The 9875-nt window shown below is 39.4% G+C and overlaps 1 pseudogene; it reads left to right on the top strand.

Moving 5' to 3' along the window:
* The first annotated feature begins 9753 nt into the window (after positions 1 to 9753).
* LOC129890938 (5S ribosomal RNA) lies at positions 9754 to 9875 on the top strand (annotated as a pseudogene).

Below are 9875 nucleotides of genomic sequence, written 5' to 3'. Positions count from 1 at the left end.
TTAAGGCATTAACGAAAATTGGGCAGCACCTCCCCTATAATGTGCCCTATCCGAATTTACAATTAGGTCCCTAAGACCTACAGCCAACCAACAACAACAACTTGCATCAATTCATACCAACAATATACAACATAAACTCCAAACGACTTATTCAAGAATACTCTATCACAATAGGACGTTTAGCCTTTATTTTGTAACGCCTTTAACTATACGAAATGAGGGGTCATGTGGCTTCAACCAGAAGCATCCACACCCCTTTTAGAATGTATTTAGTCCCTGCAACAATACATTACACCCCTACAGAAACAACTCACATGAACGACACTTTATTTCGATGACAATTTACTTCTAGCGACTCCAATTTAGTTTAGTCCGGATGTCAACCATATTTATCATATTTTCACATTTCCAGCCAGCTACACAATTTATAATACCCTCTATAACAACATCATAAACTCCAATTTAAAAGGAAAGGCCTCACTTTATGTTAAAATTGTCAAACTCGCCAAAACTATCCAAAACGTGAAATCTGGACAGCCCACTGTCTTATATTGTCGCTTAATTACGGAGGGTTAATTGAGGGAAACAGGATTTGTGGCCTCAATGAAAGTTATATACATGTGTATAAAGGTCGCAAAAAATTTTGAATTACCCCTACAACAATTTTGTACGAAAAGATATGCCCAAAATACTCACAGCTGTCCGTGTAGGATTTTCAAAGCAAAATCTGGGCAGCAGCTCCCCCATGCTTCACCACCATTTTTAGAGCAGAGAAAAGCAAAACTGGGTTGTAGAGGCTAAATGAAAGTTGTAGTCCTATGAAATATCTTTCCAAAAAATATTGAATCACTCAAAAAGAAGACATATACAAGGATTTATACTCATATTACCAACTCAGTGTTTCTCCAAATCATGGCTGCCTTTGCTTTCTTCTCCACGTTTTTCTCTCTATTTTGTTCAAGTTTTTGGCTAAAAATGACTTAGTAGTCATCCATAAATAGATATATATCTTTTTGGAGAGTGACACATGTCAGGCCCTAAGGGTGACACGTGTCACACCCTTAGGCAGCCACCTCAATTATGCAACCAATCCATGGTTGTCACATGGCAGGTGGGGTCCACCCCATGGTGTGTCACCTGCTGCCACGTGTCACTTTCATGTGATGCCATGTGTACCTATCACGTGCTTCCATGTGTCAAAAAGGTGAGTCACCTACTTGCTTCAAGTAGGTGCGTCGTTTCCTTATTTCTCTTCTGTGAATTCATAATTTCGTCGCACTTTAAGAGCCTATGTATTCCTTGCTACTTAGTCTCAACACGCACTCGAGTAGCTTAAGTACATAAGACCTCCAATTTGGTAGTTTACGCGAGTCAATCGAATCCTACGACTCATTTGTCGTCCTCCAACTCCTTTCGAATTTTTATAACCCTATTTCCAGTCTTCCTTATTATGAAGCATTTCGTTCTCCTTTCCTTGGAGTTATTTGATGGCATTATTAACTATCCGACTCACATAACGACTTTTAAGAAACTTAAGAGCCTTCCCAGAAACATGAGAAGTTTAGGAAGCATTCTAAGGTACCAAAGTACGGGGTGTAACAGTTCAGATGGGTCTATATGATATATTGTATATGTTGTTATGTTATAGCAGCCTTGTCGGCTTGCGTTCCCTGTCATGTTGTGATACAAATAAAAAGGGCTACAGGTGTATGTAAATGTTATCGCCCAGTGGGGCTCTGTTACATGATATTATTTTATTTACAGTTCAATGTGACCACAGCTGATAGATATGTGTACGGGGGGTCCAGGTCGGACCCCAGTCGCGACCTACGGGGTTGGGTCGTGACATATATACATCCAATACTGAGTACCAAAAACTCGGCTCCGGCATAATGGAGCTTCTTCCAAAATGGCTGAACAGAATCTTAAGCTAGCGGACTCCCAAACCTGTGTCTGTACCTACGGGCATGAACGCAGCCCCCCGAAGAAAGGGGGTCAGTACGACATATGTACTGAGTATGTAAAGTACAAAACACCATAAGGAAATTATAGTTACCATAGGGGTGCAGGGGAGAAGTATATAATTTAACAAAGTATTGTACATGCACCTTACAAAATAAGGTCATGTATACCATTACCACCTACTGTATCCGTCCCGCTAGGGGACTCGGTGTAACAAATGCATCATTTTATCATCATAGGCATATGCATACTATTAGTGTTATAGAACGTACAGCCCAATCCATATATATAACAGGTTAGTGCCGTGGAACATTCGGCCTGATCCATATATATAAAAAGTTAGTACCGATGAGCAATCATCCTGATCCATATACATATAGTACATTAGTGCCGAGGAACATACTGCCCTATCCCTATCCATATAATACATTAGTGCCGAGGAACGTTCGGCCCGATCCTTATATAATATAATAATATATATACGTGCATGTAAACCTTGGTAATATATCAAATATCTCCTGAATATCATCATAAGATATGTCAAGGATCCTCTAGATATAGGAGGTTACACATCCAATCATTATTCCGCATATAGAAGGCTCGAGGAATAGGAGTTTAACCACTTTAAGAATCCTAACCTCAAGAAGTGAATACGAGTCACGAGCTATACTCGGAACTTATGTGTTACACCCCGCACTTTTGAACCTTGAAACGTATCCCTAATCTTCTTGAAAGTAGCCACGAGACCCCTACTATCCACACACATTAAACAACTCGAAGAAAAGAAGAATGTGATACCTCGTGAGAGGGAAGGTTGGAAATAGAGTCGTGAGAATTCGGAAAGAGTTGGAGGCTAAAAAAATACGAGTCGTAGGACTCGATTTACCTACGTAAGTTACTAAGTTAAAAGTCTTATACACTTGATCTACTTAAGGATATATCAAGCTTACGTAGTACGGATTACATCGACTCTTAAAACAAGACGAGATTACGAATCCATGGGGGAGAGGAGAAGGGGACACATGGCAGCAAACGGAGGTGCCATGTGGCAGCCTAGGGAAGTGACACTTGGCAGAAGGTGACCCACCTGCTTGGGGTCAAGTAGGTGACCCACCTACTTGGGGGTGGGCCCAACCAAGGACACTTGCCAGCCTTGGAGGCTAAGGGTGGATCTGCGGCCCAATAAGGGCTTGACACGTGTCACTCTTAGGGACTGACATATGTAACTTTCCTAAGGGACCATATATATGTATTCTAATGACTCTTAAGTCATTTTAAACACAAAAATCAACCCAAAACATAGAGAGAAAAACGTGAGAAGAAGAAGAGAAAGGGGCAGCCATGGTTTCTAAGAAATTAAGGTAAGTTCTTCAATTTTCCTCCATGAATTAATTATCTATGATGTTCCTCAACCCCGTGGAGGTGTATATATGTATCTTTTGATGTCTACGTAATTAATTCTTCATCTTGGAACTTGAGAGAAAGTTGAAAGAACAAAGAGGGAAAACGTTAAAAACTAGTTAACAAACCCATTTTTGGAGGGGACAGTTCTTAGTAATATTGGTCTAACTTCTTGTGTATAGCTTAGTTTCGAGTGATTAAATATGTTTTGGAAAGGTATTTAATAGTTATATAACTTTTATTTAGACTTTAAAATCCATTTTTTCTTTTAGCTTCTCGAAAAAGGGTGATGAAGTGTAGAGGAGGTAATGCCCAGATTTTGGTTTTTGAAATCTTACACGGACTGTTGTTGGTGTTTTGGGCATATCTTTTTGTACATAATTGATGTAGGGGTCATTAGAAATTGTATGCGACCCTAAGACACATTTATAAAACTTTAATGAGGACATAAATCCTGTTTTCCTCCATTACCCCTTCGAAACGAAGCGACAAGGTAAAAGAGTAAGCTGTCCAGAATTCACGTTTTAATAGTTTTGAGTGACTTGTTACTGCAGGGGTGTAATGTATTGTTGTAGGGCCTAAATTCATTCTAAAAGGGGTGTGTATTCTTTTGGTTTAAGCCACACGACCCCTCGTTTCTATATTGAAAGGCGTTATAGAATAAAGACTAGACAACCTATTTGATATCATCTTTTTGAATGAGTCATTTGGAGTTTATATTGTATATTGTTGGTGTGAATTGCTGCAGGTTGTTGTTTTTGGTTGGCTGTAAGTCTTAGGGACCAAATTGGAAATTTGGATAGGGCACATTATAGGGGAGGTGCTGCCTAATTTTCGGCGACGCCTTGGCAAATAATAGAACTAGTCGGGGAAACGACTAAGGAAATAGATTCCATTTATACTAAGGTGTAACCTAGGGTGCTGGAAAGTTAAGAGGGGTTGATATTCATATTACTTTCCTGTTGAATAGGTTCAAAGGACGGCGAGGCAAACAGGATAAGGAATAATTCAAACAAGGTATGTAAAGCTTTCTCTTGGCATATTTTAGTATAAGTACGTACAACTATCTCTCATTTTCCTTGATATGCAATTGGTACAAAAATGAGATTATGATGCCATAGTGGTTCACCGAGCCCCATAATGGGTCGGGTACGAAATATGTCTATGCAGATCACCTGAAGGAAAGTACAGACTACATAAAGCTTATTCTCCTTCTTCTTTTGGGCATGTCTTTGTCTTAGGTAAGTTGAATATGATCTGAGCTCTGGGGTAACTCCATTCTTAAACATCTCTTATTTACTTTTGAATATTGAACTCCTACAGTAGTCGAACTATTTCCCTGGAAACTGTTGTATGTTAAAAAGGTACAAAATGTACAGGGTCCGAGTCTTAAAGACTATACGAGATTAAGTGTTTTTGATTCTAGAAATTGTTACACCCTGTATTTTGGTACCTTGGAATGCTTCTTAAGCTTCTTAAGTTTTTGGGAAGGCTCTTAAGTTTCTTAGAAGTCGTCATGTGAGTGGGATAGTCTATAACGCTATCAAACGACTCCAAGGAAGGGAGAATGTGATGCCCCATGGTAGAAAAGGTTGGAAATAGGGTCATGAGTAGGCAGAAGGAGTTGGAGGTCAAGTAAGGAGTCGTAGAACTCGATTTACCTACGTAAGTCATTAATGTAAAAGTCTTATATACTTGAGCTACTGGAGGACATACCAAGCCTGTATAGCACAGATTATATAGGCTCTTAAAATAAGGTGAGATGACGAACCTACGAGAGGGAGCAAAAAGTAGTTTCCCAACTTACGAAAGTGAAGCAAGCAGGTGACAAGCAAGCACCTCAAGCAAGCAGGGGACAAGAAAGCTGGTGACTCACCTGTATGATTGGGGGGGTGGACCCCGCTGCCACATGGCAGCATGTGATTGGCCACATGGGTTGACGTGTCACCCTAGGAGGCTGCCACGTGTCACCCTAGGGGGCTGCCACATGGCACCTTTTAAAGAGGTGTATATAAGTGTGTTTGGATGACTACTAATTCATTTCCTATTCTACTTGAGCTGAAAATTAAAGAGAACAAAGGAAAGGAAAACTTGAACCCTAAGGGAAGCTAGCTACAGCAACAAGAAAAACAAAGGTGAGTCTCCAACTTTTCCTCCGTGAATTAAATATCTACGGTGTTCCTCAAGCACGTGGAGATATATATATGTGTGTTATGTGATGTATAACTTCAGTTTCTATCCAAAAATATCAGCCAAGGAGAGGAAAAAACATGAGGAAGATAAGAGAGGCAGTTTTGGAGAAACTAAGGTAAGTTCTCTAATTTTTCTCCGCGAATTAATTAGCTATGATGTTCCTCAACCCCTTGGGGTGTATATATGTATCTTATGATTTCTACGGAATTAATTCTTCAGCTTGACACTTGAAAGAAAGTTGAAAGAACACAGAGGGAAAACGTTAAAAACTAGTTAACAAACCCATTTTTGGAAGGGACAGTTGTTAGTAATATTGGTATAACTTATTGTGTACAGCTTCGTTTTGGGTGGTTAAACATTTTTTGGAAAGGTATTTCATATTTCTATAACTTTTATGTATACTTAAAAATCCAGTTTTTCCTTTAGCATCTCGAAAAAGTGTGGTGAAGTATAGAGGAGGTACTGCCCAGATTTCATTTTGAAAATTCTACAAGGACTGCTGTTGGTATTTTGGGCATTTCATTTTGTACAAAAGTGATGTAGGGGTGATTCTTAATTGTTTGAGAACCTAAGACACATGTATATAACTTTCATTGAGGACACAAATCCTATTTCCCTCAATTACCCCTTCGAAACTAAGCGACAATACAAGACAGTAGGCTGTCCAGAATCCACGCTTTGATAATTTTGGCGAGTTTGACGAGTTTAGGTTAAGTTAAGGGTTTTCCTTTAAAATAGGTGTTTATGGTGTTTTTATGAAGTGTATTATATGTTGTTTAAGTGGATGTAAATGTGAACACATCATAGAAATGCTTGACGTTCGAAACAAACTAAATTGGAGTCACTATAGTTGAATTTTTGTCGAAGTAAAGTGTTGTGCTTGTGGTGTACTGCTGCAGGTGTGTGGGGGATTTTTGCAGGGCCTAAAGGTGTTATAAAAGGGGTTTAGGTGCTGCTGGTAGCATCCACATGATCCCTCATTTCGTATAAATAAAGGCTTGCGAAATAAAGACAAGAAACCCTATTTTGGTGTCATAATTTTCAGCAGGTTGTTTGGAGCTTGTGTTGTGTGATGTCGCCATGTTTCATGTGTATATATGCTGCAGGGTGTTGTTGTTGGTTGTCTATAGTGTTTAGGGATGTAATCGGAAATTCGGATAGGGCACTTTATAGGGGAGGTGCTGCCCAATTTTTGTTAACGCCTTAACTAATTAAAGAACTAGTCGAGGAGACGAATAAGGAAATAGGTTCCATGAATACTAAGGTGCAGCTGAGGGAACTGAAAATTTAAGGTTGTTGACACTCGCATTTCTTCCATGTTAAATAGGTTCGGAGGAAGACGACGTGGACATGATTGAAAGAAGTCCATACGAGGTATGTGAAGCTTTGTTTTGGCATGTGTTTTGCATAAGTATGTAAAGCTTATCTTCTTTCTTTTGGCATGTCTTCGCACTAAGTGGTTGGTATATGTAATGTGGAGATAGTCCCATTCATAGAATCCCGAGAATGTTTCATTAATCTTATTCACTTCTTGATGTTAGAACTCCCGCGATGGGTTGAGTTATGGTCTTGTAAGCCTTTTACGTGATAGAAAAGTAATACACGTGAAGCCTATCCCTCCCTCTTCCTTGAAATGGCTTAATGTAAGTGAAACGATGTACGATATGAGTTAGAGACAGTTCCATTTACAGGCTCTGGATGTGACTCTGGACTTGTACTCACTCCTAAATGTTAAAGGCCTTAAAGTAGTTAAACTACGACCCTCGAGCCTTCTATAGGCTGAATAGTGATTCGATGTGTAAGCTCCTAAACCTGGGGTTCTTGGGCATATTTTACGATAATGGTTGAGGGATAGTTGATATGCTACTGAGTCCTACATGTACGTATATGCATATTACATTATATACGGATCGGGCCATTGTACCTTGGCTTTATTATGCATTATACGGATCGGGCCATCGTACCTCGGCATTATTATGCATTATAGGGATCGGGCCGTCGTACCTCAGCATTATTATGCATTATACGAATCGGGCCATCATACCTCGGCATTATTATGCATTATAAGGATCGGGCCGTCGTACCTCGGCATGATCATGTCATATATGGATCGGGCCATCGTACCTCGGCATCAGTATATAATATATGGATCGGGCCATCATAGCTCGGCATTATCATGTGACATATGGATCGGGCCGTCGTTCCTCGGCATTATTATCATTATTATGCATTATATGGATCGGGCCGTCATTCCTCGGCATGTGCTTGCTATATATATGGATCGAATTATACGTTCCTCAGTGCTAATAATGTGTATATGCCTATCGTGATTGAGGATGTATTTGTTAATGAGTTTATTTTGGTTGTGCCTATACGACACGTTGTAAATATTTTTACATTATGGCTGCCTTATCGGCTTGCATTCTCTTTCATGATACGATACGAATGAAGAAGGCTACATGAACGTGAAAAAGATTTGACCTATTGGGGTTTTCGGGTGTTTTATCACATTACCCATAGTTCAATTTGGTTGTATTTGAAAGTTACATATACGGGGGTTTAGGTCGGACCCTAGTCGCGGCCCACGGGGTTGGGTCGTGACAGAAATGGTATCAGAGCAGTTCATCCTCGGAGTGTCTACAAAGCGTGTCTAGTAGAGTTTTGATTATTGATGTGTTGCGCGCCACATCTATAAACAGGAGGCTACAGGACATTTAGGATGTTTTTTTTCTTTCATATCTAAGGTCGTGCGATAGAGCCGAGTCATAGGAAGTGGAATTCCTTATACTAACCTCTGATTTCAGATGAAAGACAACGTCGACAAACGGAAGTGACTGACAATTTTGGAAGTTACACAGTACGCAGGTAAGCAAGGAACGAAAGATAGGTGCCAGGTAAGGTATTGAAATACGATTGACATGTAAAGTAGAAAATTAAAAGGAAAAGTAGAAGAAAAGACTAATAGGCGTAGTTCGAGTTGGATATGTGAGGTAAGTCCATCATTTTATACTATTGTTGATATTAGGCGCCCTGTGTGGCTGCGATATGATATGATATAAATATATATGTTGGCCTTGTGAGGCTGTGATATGACGCGATATGATACGTATATATGTATCTTTATGCGTGTTGGCCTTGTGAGGCACTGTTGGTATTTTCTGCGTGTAGGTTTGAGATAGTAAAGAAATACAGAGGAAACTCTGCCCGAATTTTCCTATAAAATAAAAGAAGAATGAGATACAGGGTTGTCGTATGCCTAGTCCATAATAAGAATGAGATTTTACAAAACTATGAGTATGGATGACCTCGAGAAATAAGTTAATTGTTGAATTGATGGCAATAGAAACTAGGAGGTTAATACTGGTATGGTGAAATGAATTTGGCAAAGACTGGTGATCCTAAGGGGTGATTTAAGGAAGACTGATAGATCTGGATAGAATGATATATTAAGGTACCGACTGAATTGATGTTGTAATATATACGTAACAAAAAAAAGAAAGGATGAGAAATCTCCTCTATAGTGAAATAGGAGAAAAGTTGAGGGTAAGTAAGAGAAGCGAAAGCAAGTGTGACAAACTAGACTGTTAGTGCGTGCCGATACAGTGAAATGTGTAAAGCAGAATGAGTTAAGTGGAAGACAGAAAAGTAAGTAGAGAATGAATAAGAAAGACTTACACAGATTTATAGGGAATGTTCAGAATAAAAGGTCAAGTGGTATCCACAGGAATAAGGCTAGTATTATGACGAAGCTTGAAACACGGATCATCAAAGTATAAGTGCTCCCGAATGGAGAATTTGAACCAATTATGAGCACGAGCTAATTACTCATCGTGATGAATGGAATGTGGCTTTGAATACACTGCTACATCAAGGATATTACTCGAGTATCAGTGTTCAAGACTGGAGCTGGTACTGTAAATTGAGAATTCTAAGCACCTCATGATTGTATTAAGGTTTCGTACATGGGTAACCCAAAGTATAGGGGATGTAAAGGAAGATATGGAAATAATGCAGTATATTAAATAGGTTAGAAAGGACTCCTATGCATTCGGAAAATTAGAAATAAACAGACAATGACATGGATACACCCTAAAGGGGGGAAGTGGACAAGAGAAGTACAAGCATAGGAGAAAATCAACTTACGCTATCATATGTAAATGGGAACGTTTAAACATAAAACGAGATATCATAAGGGATGGATGCGATCATACCAACACTAACGCACCGGATCCCATAAGAACTCCAAAGTTAAGCGTGCATGGGTGAGAGTAGTACTAGGATGGGTGACCCCCTGGGAAATAAAAGAGGAAATGAAACAC

The sequence above is a fragment of the Solanum dulcamara genome, chromosome 5, assembly GCF_947179165.1.
Source record: "Solanum dulcamara chromosome 5, daSolDulc1.2, whole genome shotgun sequence".
NCBI classification, from domain to species: domain Eukaryota; kingdom Viridiplantae; phylum Streptophyta; class Magnoliopsida; order Solanales; family Solanaceae; genus Solanum; species Solanum dulcamara.
The sequence above is the reverse complement of the archived record's forward strand: the minus strand, read 5'-3'. Positions and strand labels throughout refer to the sequence as shown.